The 15,232-nt window shown below is 35.1% G+C and overlaps 1 protein-coding gene across 7 annotated transcripts in view; it reads left to right on the top strand.

The window, feature by feature from the left end:
- The first annotated feature begins 588 nt into the window (after positions 1-588).
- Eip75B (Ecdysone-induced protein 75B) overlaps positions 589-15,232 on the top strand; it is a 228,651-nt gene continuing 214,007 nt past the window's right edge. Inside the window, exon 1 of one of the 7 annotated variants that reach the window (XM_067786864.1) lies at positions 589-635. The gene's annotated coding sequence lies outside the window, so the exon portion shown is untranslated. Of the gene's footprint in view, positions 641-666; positions 855-1,000; positions 1,113-8,560; positions 8,632-15,232 lie in introns of those variants that run through there. The other 6 variants (XM_067786863.1, XM_067786859.1, XM_067786865.1 and 3 more) reach the window with 6 other exon arrangements.

Raw genomic sequence — 15,232 nt, forward strand, 5'->3', positions numbered from 1 at the left:
CTATTTTCTGGACTGTCATGAATGCACGAGGACTGTGGTTGTTCATTGAACCTGCTACTCTTTTCACATATATGTAGATGCGTATGTGTATGTGTATTCACTATATACCAACACTTTTTCGCGATTGAATTGTCTGGCTGAATTCGTTGACTTCTCTTGGTTACGTTTTGTGGCTCACTTTCGTACTTTTTATTATATCATAGATGTTCTCTCTCCATGCAAACACACATATGCATGTATGTATGCATGTGTTTTGTGAACTGTGTTGTAAATGCAGTTCCGTAAATGTTCGTGAGCACGTTCAACTCCGGTTTTTATTCATCCACCTATACTCTATCTACAATGTCTGCTCCCACTCTACTATGTGCTTAACTGATGGAGTGTCCCGACCTACCCATACTCTTTGTAACTTAAGCCAATATACCGGCACTATTCTAGATATTTATTGCGCGTTGCATTACATACCCACCCATTTATTTCGTCTTTGCTTGTGTGCTTGGCGCCTGTGGATTGATGCAGACTTGTCTGCAGTATATTAAAATGGGTTAGTTTATTGGTTCTAGATGCTCGCTAAAACGTGTGTGATTAGTCGCAAAAGCGACATCAAGTCGTTCACGTATGATCGCTTTATATAAGTAAGGTACTTCGCGAGTTTTTAATAATTAAAAATTATACAATTGTTTCATGTTATTAAAAGTTAATATGCACGAAGCTGATATTTTTATGTATAATACAAAAATGTTTTATACATACATATGTATGTATAAGCAGTTTTGCCTTGTGAATGTGTACTATGCACATATATGCAAAATATTTCCAGACGGAGTAAGAGTGGTAGTTTAAACGAATTTATGGTATAAAGATGCTGGAATTACTATTTTTTTTTTAATTTATAACCCAAATATGAAATACAAAAAAATATAAAAATCTATAGAGCACTAAAACAGAAAATGGTGAGAGTGAACTTGAAAATGTATACATGTGCATGGAGGTGTACATTGTACTTGCATACATATGCTATGTAACTTTGTGTTAACCGGCAATTGTTCTCTCCCGTTCTATATATGTACATATGTAAGCCAGAGTTCCCAGGCTTCAATCCTGAAATACTGGTAGGTTTGAAGAATTAAAGTAGATCTGGACTTTTTCTTTTCATGTGTTAAGATTTATAATGTTTTCATCAATCGAGGATTTATCCTAAAAGCAATAAGCACCTTATTATCATTCGATGTAAGAAGAATAAAACCCCAGTTGTTAGAATAGTTTCATGTATTAAGTTCATACAGAAATAAATTCACATGCTTATTTTGGACCACCTGAGCGAAGAGTCTTTTCGGGTGAAGTTGACAAATATTTTGGAAATAGTCTAAAACAGGGGTCGGCTGCTAATACGCGTCCAAAAATATCGGAAGAGGTGTCAAACGATGCGTCTTAATTATCCGAAAGCGCGATTTAAAAATTTTAGCTCGCTTAACAGATATTAACGAAAAACTTTAAAATGATCCCGAGACCCGCCGAAAGCGGTGGTGGGATCCGTAGTGTTTTTGCGCAGACCACCTTTCTGTGTTGGAGGCCTTCAGCCGCGCTTATAAAAGATTACCCTGGCCGGTCCATCAATGGGGCGGGATCCAAATTACATCAGTGCAAAATCCCTTGGTATACAAAAGTCGAAGTCAATACGAGTCTTTTGACGCCTCTCGCTTGGTTTTTGGACGCGTATTAGAAGTCGACCCCTGTTCTAGACTTTTTTTCTATAAGTAACTGATATAAATTAGACTTTTGAGTTTTCCGCAAAAGCCCAGTAATTATGTTGCTATGACTATAGGTTAGGAATACTGATACCATGCCCACTAGGGCGGGTCGATTTACAAATCGCTCATTGCTCTGTGAAAATCGTATTCTAGGGATCAAAATAAGAAACTTTGCCGAAGGAACCATACCCCCCTTTGGGTCGAACTTTTGGGTAGGGGCAATTTCAATTCTACCTTCTGTGTCTTATAGTGGCTTAAAAAACAACACAAGCAATTTTACGATCTGCAATTGTGTCACAGTGATACCTTCATTTTTTAAAACGGTTGAATAAAAAACCCACACAACTATGTTTACGACATGCAAATGCATCACAGTGATGCCTTGGTTTTAAAAGGGGGTTGTAAAAACGCTAATTTCTAATAATTTTTTTTAATTTCTTTTCTATTACTAAGTTAAATTCATTTTTTCATTTACATATGTTCTGACTAAATAAATTTCTAAAGAGAAAAATAAACTCCAAAAAGAAAAAACATAGGCATTTCAAAGTGGGGTTTTTCAAAATTTGCCCCTACGACCCAAAGGGGGGGGGGACATCAGAATTCGTTTTAGAGGTATGGTTCCTTCGGCAAAGTTTCTTATTTTGATCCCCAGAATATGATTTTCACAGAGCAATGGGCAATTTTTTTGCCTCCCCACAAATCGACCCGGCCTAATGCCCACATATGTATACTACATCGAATTTTTAAAATTTAACAACCTAATTAGTTTGCATTTATTACCACTTATTTAAAAGTTATTTAAAATGTTTATCAAATAACTTCCATCAACTATGAACATTTTTTAAACTCAGCCATTTATTTTGCGAATGTACAAGCGATGCATCTACAGTTCCTTCCCTTGTGAAATATTATCAATCGCAAAATGTTTTTGTGACTATATGTGATAACAGTGGTCGACTGCTAATAAGTGTCCAAAAGCATCAAAAGAGGGGTGAAACGACGCCTTTTGATCTCAGTATCCATGATCCCAAGGCGTCGTTCACGAAATACGGAAAACTACCACGAACCCCTCCGAAACTGCATAGTATTTTTGCGCATAACATCTTTCTGTGCTAGCGTGTGGGATCATAAATAAATCCGTGTAAAATCACAAAAACTGTTTCCAGTGTACAACAACATTAAAATTGTAAATATCTTCGGACATAGGTACAATTTTTCCTTTCCGCCTTCGGATTATTGTTGTCGAGGTCGTTTCACATCTCTCCCAATGCTTTTGTACGCGTATTAACCGTCGACCTGTTTTCTAGACTTTTACCAAATATTAAAATTGAAAAATTTTTTTTTGTTTAATATTTAAGAAAGAAATATGTACTTACTTTTTCACATTAACGTAGCCCTGAGGATAGGTTCAGTAAGTGCGAGCTTTCTTCAATATAATTTGTTTTCAAGTGAATACTTCTGCATTTCAAACCTAACTGAATATAACCCCTGGACATATCACTGCAGCGCTCATAAATAAACACATTCGAACGTTAACTTTTTTATCAAGTGGATTTTTATGGCAAAAGGTTCACTAGCACAAAAACTATTCATTCTTCCACGAAACAGCAAATATACAAAAGCGCTACAAACCCCTTTGACAATGTATATCTCCATATGGAAGTACCGATGAATAATGCGGGAGTCATTGGTGGCGTATGTCGTATCGCTGTAGTCGTATCCCTAACGTAATCAGCTGTTTATCGTTACGACGGTAAACCAAAAACCAATTGGTTGGCTATGATACGGTTACGACCTTAGCGGCACCAATAATCGATTGCATTGATTCCCATAAGGTTGGTCGAATCAGCTGTTATAAGGTTACCGATACGGTTACCGATAAAGCACCAATGTCTGCAGCTTAAAAGAACCAAATAATTTTTTTCTCGCACGTAAGTTTCTTCTCCGACGGCCGGACCAAATATATGTGCGTGTGTATTTTTAAACAGTTAACGCAGTTTTCCGCATAAATGCTACCAAAAGCTGATACTTGACGCTTGCATATTAAAATTTGGCCCTTGATATTAATACGTATTTCAATAAACGTTGGCAATCTTGCCCTTGCGAGCGCAGAACATTGGGCATATACAGAAATTATTGAAGAGCACCTACTCTCCTAAAGCTTTAGCAGCAACCATGTGTTTTATAGCAATGTTAAGGTCATTGAGTAGATGCATTCACTTCCTAGGCACCGCCTCACGAAATATATACATAATTTACTAAATGCCAATGTAATACAGTATATATTCACGTCTATACCTCTGTATATAACGTTAACAGGCAGATAGTAGGTATATATTATATGTCACTGACCACATTGTAAATCAGGGCCAGGGTTAGAACCTCACTACCATCGTAATAGATATCCTACGTTTTTAAAATTTGAAATCTTCGCCACTACGTTTTATTTAGGATTAACTACTATTTTTTAAATGCAAATTAAATTGATGTGTTATATTTTGATAGGAAATACCAAATTATTGAAATTTTTCACAAATGTGTTCCAATGGGGATTGGGTCAACAAGGCACGATTTGATAAGTGACGCTTTAGTAATTAAAATAAACATTTTAAAAATCATAATTCTGCCTATGTATTGTATATGATACATAGTGAAATTTATATAGAAAAAGTATACTTTTAGTTTCGTTAACTACATTTATGTACTTGTTTTGGATCACTTCATACTACAAATTGTTTAAACTTATTCTAATAAAGTCTAAAGTCTTTAAAAATGTACGAGTAAAATAAAATTTTGCTGTTAACGGTTCTAACGTAAGTTATTTCGATTTTCCACAGGGAACTCAATTTCTGCTCATATTTTTTATACGTGAATTCTGTTTAACTCTCTATTTAAGAGGGTTTCCTCAATTCTGCATTAATGTGTTCCCCGATGTACTCCAGAGTATAGATATACGCCGCCGCTGCTGCCGATTTTTGTCGTTTTTTGCACGCCGCCGCCGAATGTCAAAAATATCGGCGCGGCGGCGGCGGTGTCCGGCGTGTTACTGTCTTTAGGCCATTTATTATTCATGTCGAAAATTGGTCGGATATGGTCGAAAGTGGTATCAACGGATGCTTATAAGAAACTAATTGCGAAATTTAACCTTTCTAACTGTTCAAAAGTTATTTAAAGAAACATGCGCTTTCGATGTCAGTTTAACACGGACTTTGCATCACCCAATTCACCAAGTTATTAAAACAAAACACTAAAAGAAAAGTTATATAATAAATTTAAATGCTCACTTTGCATATTTTTTTTCAAAAAAAAAAAAATAATAATAATAATAAAGAACAGTGAATTCAAATAAAATGACCCAAGCCGAACATGTTTTTAAATTATCCTCAAGTTGTTAAAAACGCAAATTACCCAAAAAAGGTGCCAATTTTTTTAAAAACTTTATATTGCGATTGGCTAAAAGAATAAGCGAAATCAGTGATGGAAACTCCTTTAGTAGGTTCTAGGGGCATAAACACTCCTTTGAAATGGTGTCGATTTTTTAAAAAATTTTATATTGCGATTGGCTGAAAGAATAAGCGAAATCAGTGATGCAAAATCCTTTAGTAGTTTCTAGGGGCATAAACACTCCTTTGAAATGTTTCTTACCTCATACTTAAGTTGAGGATATATGTACGTATGAGAAGGATTTGAAAAATCACTTGGACTTACATTCAAACATCTGTTGTTTATTTGCGAAACTATACAATAGCGTCTGAAATGTAAATTTTGATTTTCACACTTCATCCTTTAACACCCAAGTCTCTCGGTTTGACATTTCCTAAAGTTGGCGGCCCTATCCAAAACTAGTCCCTTGGAGTGAATAGCAATGATTATAGCCTATCCACCAAGTTCAAATATCACCTACGCGTTACGGCTCCTTTTACAAATATGAATACGTAGGCACACATATTTACCAGGTGAGGCTATGTTCTTCGCAAGAACGCTCAAAGTGGTGAAGCAAAAGTTTTCCCAAGACAGTCGAACTAATGACCATGTGTGCTACTACCCTAATGTAGTCAGCAGTCGAACAAGTATGAAAACTGAGGCTGCGCGGTCATCCATAATGAGCTCTTACATATATTATAAGGCGGGAAACAGCAGCTAACATCTTTCAACTGAAAATCGGTCGACTACCATTCTAAAATATCATTTTGATTTAACGAAGAATATTGAAATCAATGTTGTGAGCACAAACGTCTGCAAACTTTGGCCTACATTTTAAAAATTTTATCAAGGGTCCTTGTAATATTATAATTATTTAGATGCGCCGATGATTATACGATTTTCACCCATGAGTTACGCAATGACATCCACTTATACTGCTTATAATTTCGAGGGCGGCATCCCTGGGCGAATAGTCACACCCTAACGTTTCAAGGTGTTTCTCCGGTGTAGCTCGGCAGCATTTCCCAACAAAACCATCAGTTAGAAAGTCTTCGGAGCTACACCTAGAGCTTCTAGGAAAATGACGTCGACGAAGGTATGAGTTCGAAGTCGTAGTCATATCGCTTCAGTGCTGGTATATTATGTGCGGGTCAGGAGGCGTAGTAGCGACTGGTCGTCGGGATTGCTACTGTTCGCACATCGGGAATTGTAGTTCTTAAAAACAGCCGAAAAAACTGGAGGCGCCCTGTGCCACGAGTGTCATGAGTATTAATGGACCATTAATAGCAACCGTAAGTCGCTTTTGTGCGTGACCGCCAATGAGACCCAAATGATTTAAAGAAATTAAGTTTGCGACGATAATTAGGAGTTAACCCCAGGGGAAACTACGCTTTGCACGAGATATACAGACAAAAGTGCGACCATTTTATGTATCTCTATTTCTTTTCAGCAGGCGCAGTGGTACCAATTTCAAAGACCGGGCTAGGTTCGAAGCTTCTCTGGAGTAAGTGAACGAGTGACAATCCCTCCGCAAGGAGCTACTCCTGAAAATTTTTGAACGATATGCGAGATTTTAAGCAAAAACCCCGGATCTTTCCGAAATGGCCAAAACGTTGATTTCCTTAAATACGTACAAACAAAACCTTTCCTAAATATTATTTTTTAAATAGAAAAATCAAGTTTTTTAAAGTAAGAACATCGGTGTACGCCGGCGTGCCGCCCACGCCGCCGTCGCCGTCGCCGATAAAGTGATCGGCGTAAACCTCTACTCCAGAGGCATGCCTACTTCGATGCCCTTGCTCAATAGTTTTTTATTGTAGATGGCTACTAACAATATACATATGCACATAATACAAATATACAAATTATAAGCACAAATGCACAAACTGAATGCAATCAATTTGGTACTTGCGATAGTGAACTTGAAATTGTGTTATTGAGCAAAACGCAATAAAACGCTATTCATGCTTATATGTACATAGCTAAACTCACTCATACATATACATATGTATCTAAGAACTACGCTAGAGAGTACGGTTACGTTATTGACTTCCTGTACTGGCTCATATGCATGCATTATATGGCGTTTCACCCAGCGCTGCCTTATTGTGGGTAATTAGCCAAATGTGGAGAGTTTTCAATGTATGAAACATGAAGGTTTGTTGGCAGCGGTATGTGATACTTACTTTTGAAAATGTTTGCAGAACTTCTTGGGGCTTACAATTGTCGGTAATTTTTGTAAGCTGAATGCCAGTATTATGCAAATGTGTTGAGTGTATTTTTGCGAGGTTTTTTTTTTGTTCAGATTAAGAAATCTGTAAGTCAATACTGAAATACATATTGAAAAAACAGAAATAGATAACGATGGAATACAGATACTATAATGCTTCTATAATTCTTAGTCTACAATGATGTATGGAACTTATTCCTTGTTCCTTTTATTTTAGTAACTACAAAAGTTAAATAACAAAACACATTTACGCGATGACCTGGATCTACGGCATTCTAATTAAAACATCTAGATTTTTAAGTTGTGCCATTTTTTGCTCACATAAACTGAATACCAACCGAGATATATATGCATGTGATAGAATTAATAAAAGCTCTACTAGTCACTGAGAAGATAATTAGTAACTGGGGGAAGAAACCTTGTTTTATAATAATTATTATTAACTATTGGAAGAAGCCTTCTGCTATAACTATTATTATCAACTATTGGAAGAAGCCTTGTTTTATAATTATTATTACCAGTAGGCAACAAATTCATTTAATTTGGGTTTTTGGATAATTTAGAGAGTTAAAAACGGCAACGCTGGTTTCGATATTTGCTTTCGGACTCTACCATCCTCTCTTTATTCTCTCAGCATTTGTTGCGCAAACGCTCTCAGGGTTTCACTTTCGTTGTACAATAGGGAAGTGTGGTCGTCATAGAGCGAGACTGTTTTGAACATAAAGTGTCCAACATTTACCCTTAAGTTTTATATTCAGTCGTTCTTTTGTAACTCTAACAGGACGGATTATTATTCATGTTTATTTGGTTTGTTCCACTATGGTGAATCACCTTCACCTTAAGTGATATTGTTAAATAGTTATCTTTGTTGTAGTTCTGTTTACTAACGTTATACCAGTGTTTAGATATGCAAAAAATAGTGTGAAATACATTGGTTCAATATCTAATTTTTATATCTAAGTATATACAATCACTGTACATTCATACATGTATAAAGTAGAAACTACGAGTTCTGAAGCGTGAGAACGACGACTGTATTAGGATCAACAGCGAATATATTTGCAGGTACATATACATATGTACATACATACAAAATACAACTATAGTCACGTTACCGAACCAGTTCTAAATCAGTGAGAGAAAGTACGGCGACAGATTTGGTTAGTTTATATAAAAAGCGGACTAGAACATACAAACGTATAAACCGATACATTGTAGCTGACTGAGGTAACCAGAAAGAAGTTCTGTCTTTGTTTATGTTGCTAGTGCAGTGATTACCTTACTAATGTACATATGTTAAAAAGTGAAACCTAAGTTTAATAAAAGAAAAATATAGCAACTATTGTTATAATAAAGACGCATAATAGAATAAAATATTTAAAAAAGTTAAAAAGTAAAAAGTGTATCATGTAGATTCATACAAGTAATAGGCAAATCCACATTGGCTTGGTACAAAATTAAAATAAAATGAAAGTTCCAGCGTGGCCTTGCCCTTCGCAGTAACATTCAATTCAGCGACAGCTTTGGCTACTACCCAATGCCATTTTTCCCTCCCACCTCAATCCTCTGCAAATACTAGCAATGTCATTGTCAAACTGTTTTTCAGGCTTTCATGGTCAAACCGGCGACGCTGCCATCACTTATTTGCTAGCAAACACATATACAGCTGTTCTCATTCGTGTATGCATGGAAGATACGTATGTATTTATTTACAACTATGTATGAGAGTGCATACATTTGTAGATATGGTACTACTTAAAATCATTGAAATTTTTTAGGTATCGAACATCATTTAAGCTAAAGATGGTGCTTACCCGTGCGTATGAGTAATTTTGAAATAATAATACAAAATTAAGAAAAAATTTACATATGTACAAATATATAAACGTGATTATAATATGTGTATGTACCTATGTATATTCATATGCGTCCGTTTGTTTTCAGACTGTCCATATACAGATACCATACCGATGTATAATATCTACTTTTATATTGCTAGTACTGAATGGTGCAGTCCGTCAAGAATAACAAAATCGTAGTACCTACGTACAATGAGAAACGAAGACAAAATCTCAGTGGGCGTAAAATTTTTAAATTAAATAAGTAAGGAAGGCTAAGTTCGGGTGTAACCGAACATTACATGCTCAGTTGAGAGTATTGCCAAATTTTGCCAAATTTCATCACGTTATCTTAAACGACTGCCAAATTACATTACTTTTAAATTTCCTTCTTTTCAATGTGGGCGGTGCACCCGCATTGTCCAAAATTTTACTAATTTTCTATTCTGCGTCTTTGGTAATAAATTATAGCCCTTTCCGCTTTTTCGAAATTTTCGATAACGAAAAAGTGGGCGTGGTTATAGTCCGATTTCTTCCATTTTATATAGCGATCTGAGATGAGTACCCAGGAACTTATATACCAAATTTCATTGAGACACCTCAAAATTTACTCAAGTTATCGTGTTTACGGACAGACGATCTGAGGTGAATGCCCAGGAACCTACATACCAAATTTCAGCTGAGCTCAGCAAAAAAAGCAAGTAGTTTTACTCAGTTTTTCCAATCGACGAATTACAATCTGACATACATAAATGCATTTTTTGTCTTCTGCTACTTATTTTACTTAATTAAAAAATCCGAAAATTGTAAAACCAGAAAAAATTTGCGCATTCAGCGATGGTAGAACACAACATCGAACTGCAGAGGTAGCAATATAAAAAGTATATAGAAATGTATTTGTAGCAGGAGAATGGTGGAACCACCACTAGAGTAGAGGGTGTAAAGCAGGGGTCCTGCACTCCATAGCAAAATTGTGCTCTCATTACATATGCGAATATGCAATAACTATCAAATTTTTGGAAACCCATTGTGCCTTTCACAAGGAGTCTCCTCTACTTTCGGTTGTGAAAGTAAACGAGCATCTTGTGATCCTCATACCTAGTGGTTACCTATGTATAGCACCTAGCAGTCCTGGTTAGTGGCAAATTTCTGCCCACCCAGTGTCATGGTGTTATTAGGTGGACCGAGACATATGGTTTGAAAATTATTTTCCGTTAATTTCATACAGAGTAAAGTACTACCCTGTTTGTGTGATTGGTAGAAGTATGGAAATCGCAATAGAGAGTCCAAATCCGCGCTTTGGCCAACATTTTATCTTTGGTTTTTATTTTTGTTTCTACTTTTGTTTCAATTAAATTTATAATTTTTTTTTTTACTTTTGTTCTTGCTAACTGTTGTATTTATGAATGAAAGCAATTTTCAATTAATGTTATTTTTCCAACTTTCCGCCCTGATTTAACTAAATCGCCGCATGCTCAGAACTTACATTTGAACAGTTCCAAAAAAATTATGAATGACGGAGTTCAAATACATTGCGCAGATAGGTAACTAGAAGTGTTAGAAACATACATATACTTATACACATATGCGCATATATGGCTTTACCAGAAGCAAAGTTTTTTGACAAAACTAATGACGCTTTCAATATGCGAATAACGTGTCCCAAGCATTTTGAAGATATAATAGTTAATTGGTTAAAACCAAATACTTATTCGCCTCTATCTCTTTTTATACCCAGCTGTACTTGTACACAGGGTATTATAACTTTGATTGGATAACGGTTTTTGTACAGGTATAAAGGAATCGAGATAGATTTAGACTTCAGTATATCAAAATCATCAGTATTGAAAAAAAGTTGACTAAGCCATGTCGGTCCGTTCGTTACAATAACTTGAGATATCTTCACCAAATTCCGTATATGGGCTTATTAGGGCACATAATAGATTGGTATTGAAATGAGCGAACTCGGACGATAACCACGCCCACTTTTTCGATATCGAAAATTTAGAAAAATTAGATAATTCCAAAGCGAATCCCGCTAAGATAATGAAATTTGATAGGTGGATTGGTTTTATGCCGCAAAACATGAATACCAACAAATTTTGGAATGTGGGCGTTGCACCACCCAAATTTAGAAGAACAAAATTTGGAAGCCGTTAAAGATATTACATTGAAATTTGGCAGAAACACTATCCTTGCCAAATTATATGGCGTGAATGAAGATAATCAAAATCGGTTAAAGAACACGCCCACTTTTCCTAAAGGTCTAACCTTAGCAGAGTTTGCAAGAACTCTATGGTATCATTTGACTGAGATTCTACCTCAGTAGTGTGGTTGAGCTAAGAACAAAACTTAAAGACATTTTGAAAATGGGCGTTGACCGCCCCTTTTTTATTACTCTTCCCAAAATATTTTAAATGCCATAAGTCGAACAAAAATCTCCCAACCCGAACGAAATTTGGCATACAAAATTTTTTCATAGCTACAATTGTTCAACTGCATTTTTACCAGCTCAAGTATCCTTTTTGGTTCTTTTGAAGGAAAGTGAGTTCAGAATAGAACTCTATATGTATTAAAGCCCCTTCACAAAAGCAGTTTTTCATATAGATGCGTTTAACTCATTCTAATCCATTATGAGTAGGTTGCATGTATTTTTATGGAGAGCGGCAGATTGAGCTACACTGGCGCCATCTGACATGAAAAAGTAGCCAACTTCCAACTTTTGTTGCAAGCAAAGCATAAGACGAAGAATTTTATATTTGCTTTGGCTAAGGGTGCTTTCACACTTTGCAAGTGAAATAATTTTTCCACACTCAAAAAAAAGTTATCATCAAGGCGATGCCATCTAGGCATCAATGTGCAATTTTTGCTATCTTTTTTTCGTCATCAATGATCTTATGTTATTGACATTTTCGAAATATTAGTTTGATACTTTCAAGTTAATAGACTACATACAAATGTAATGCGTTTTATAATCAATCTAGTATTAAATGTTATCATAATGAAACTAGGAAATTTATACAGTTATCATTTTTCTTATACAGTTATTTTTCTCTTATCATTATCATTTTTTATACAGTATACATTTTAAGGGCGAAACAAATATTTTCAATGGGCAAATCAATAGTCAAGATACAAAATTGATACTTTTAATTATACTTTTTATAATATTTATCGTTGCATTGATAACACGAAAATGATAGCATTTATAGTTTCATTTTTGCACATCCTGTATTATAATGATAGTGATACTTTTTTTTTGAGTGCACTCCTTGGTAACTTTTCTAACATTTTTCACAGTTAAAAAATGCAATATAACAAATGAGTAGGACACAAAATATGTTGACAAGTATATTTCTTGTAGAGTGAAAATGTTTATGACAGTGATTCGGAAAATTTTTATGTGAATGGGCAAGGAGAAATAAACTTCAATTTCCAAGTCTGAAGTTCCTTCATATTTACAAACGCAACAACTTGCGTGATTGCGGCGCTGTTACTGCGATTGCGTTTAACGCCTCTATATGAAAAACTTCATTGTGTCTCGGCCTTTATTGCGTAGCCTTATAACACCATTAATCATACAAAGCAAACAATAACAGCGTTTCAAGTGCACAGCTGGGTATTTAATGTTCGGTTTCACCCGAACTTAGACTTTCTTACTTGTTTCTATTATTATTATTACCAGAAGTAGAATTAAAATAGAAGCAGCTGAAAATACCAACTTTCGTAAGAATTTACTCAATAAAGAATTATTTTACATATGTACATATGTAGGTATGCAAAAAAACACTTGTCTGGTGTTACCCGTCGCATATTTACATATTTATGCCAAAAATATACATACACAGTTGTATACACACATGCAGGGGCGTAGCGACGGGGGGTCGATTTGGGGTTTAAACCCTCTCCCCTTGCCACAGGATCATTTGATTTTTTAGGTTGTCACAATTCAAATATTTGATGCTTTTATGTCTATGTTAATAAATTTCTTTATAATTCTGCTACGTATTTGCTTTGTTACATATAAACATATAAACACACATATAAACATTGCTTACGGTTCTGTTTTTTTGTCGAACTAAACGATACTAATTCTCTTGCTTTGATTTAATTCTCCACATTTAAATAATGTTAAATTTACATCATTTTTTTGAAGTACACATTTCCTATTTTGAAATATAATGCAAATTTGACATTATTTTCCATGTGGAAAACACATTATTATAATGTAATATCTACATTTTTTTCATATCAAAAACACATTTCAAAAATGTAAAATTCAAATTATTTGATAAATAAAAAAATAATGTGTTTTTATGAGTTTTTTATATTAAATTTTTTTCTATTCGATCAGTTTCTTTCTTTTGAATTTTATATACGTATACGTTAGATCTAATGCATAGGCTCAAAAAGCATAAATTCTACTTATTCCTGAAGGAGGTACTTCGGTTTTTGTTTATCAATTTATCTATGATTAATATTACAGGAATGCGATTCTGTGGCTTTTCCTAATGTTCACATGTTGTTGAAAATCTTGTGTACGCTTCCAGTAACAACGGCAACGAACGAGAGATCTTTTTCAACTCTTAGGCTGATTAAAAACTATTTGAGAAACATGATGAGTAAAAATCGATTGAATGGCTGTGTATCACTAAGCATCCACCGTGATCAAATTGTTACCGTTGATGAAGTTTTAGATGAAATGGCAAAGAAAAGCCGACGCATGCGCTTGAGTTTTTAATGCAACCTTTTTCATATCATATTCTAAATACACGTACTTTAATGTTAAAGCTAAAGACAACATTTTTTTATTTATTTAACTGAAAAAAAAATTTTTTTCGAACCCCCCAAGGCAATTTTCTGGCTACGCCCCTGCACACATGTATCTTATTAGTGTAAAGTTATGACGAGTAACATACATTTAAGCTGTAACCAGTTTCTAAAATTAAAAATCGACCATTTGAATTTGAATTGTGTTAAAAATAGTACGAGTAATAGATTATGGAGTAATTTATTTCTTCTGAAATATGTATATGTTATAACAAAATAGGTGTATGTAAGAACATTAAGGCGGTAGCTTAAAACCAAATAAACGAATATTTTAACTTCACCACCTCAAACGGTACGAGGAATAGATTATGGAGTAATTTATTTCTTCTGAAATATGTATATGTTATAACAAAATAGGTGTATGTAAGAACATTAAGGCGGTAGCTTAAAACCAAATAAACGAATATTTTAACTTCACCACCTCAAACGGTATACCACTGTCAAAGATGTAAATTTTGGTCTCTATTGGAGATTTTCACGGCGTGCCGCGCAGTTCGAACTTAACACATATGTATAAATTTTGAATTCCATTGGTGACGTTTAAGGAGTGTCTGCATAGGGTAGTCTGAATTTCGATACCTGACACACATCAACTGTCTACACAAGAAACTAAATGATATACATATTATCTTCAACCATAGTATTATCGGTTTCGGGTATTAGAAAATATAAAACCTAAATTTGTTAACTTCCCATAGCTAAGTAGATATGGCCTTTGAGCCCTAAGCGGCCCGCTTTAAACCTCTCCGCTCTGAACCAAGTTTTCGTGCTACATTTTTGACCGTGGTATTATTATTATTAATATTATTCTTACTAGGCCTGGAAGCACTGCGACCTTTGTGCAGATCTATTGTGCATGACCTTTCAGCCTAAATTTGTATCTGGAGGCTTTTGATGTGTCTAAGTACCTCTTCAGGCTTTTAACTCCACATCACATAGGTATTAAGAGTCACACCAACTAGATGGGAGAGTCGCTGCCTAGCCAGAGAGACGCATCCGCAGATAATGTAAACCGGCATTTCATCATCCAGCTCACAGAAACGACAAATTTTGGTATCGGATAGATTTAACTTACTTAGGTGATATCGTAGACCACAGTATCCCGTATAGTACCCAGTGCGAGAGCTTAGGCCCTCCCTGCTTAGATTAATGAGTTTGGC

The sequence above is a fragment of the Eurosta solidaginis genome, chromosome 5 (genome assembly GCF_040869045.1).
Source record: "Eurosta solidaginis isolate ZX-2024a chromosome 5, ASM4086904v1, whole genome shotgun sequence".
In the NCBI taxonomy this organism is placed as follows: domain Eukaryota; kingdom Metazoa; phylum Arthropoda; class Insecta; order Diptera; family Tephritidae; genus Eurosta; species Eurosta solidaginis.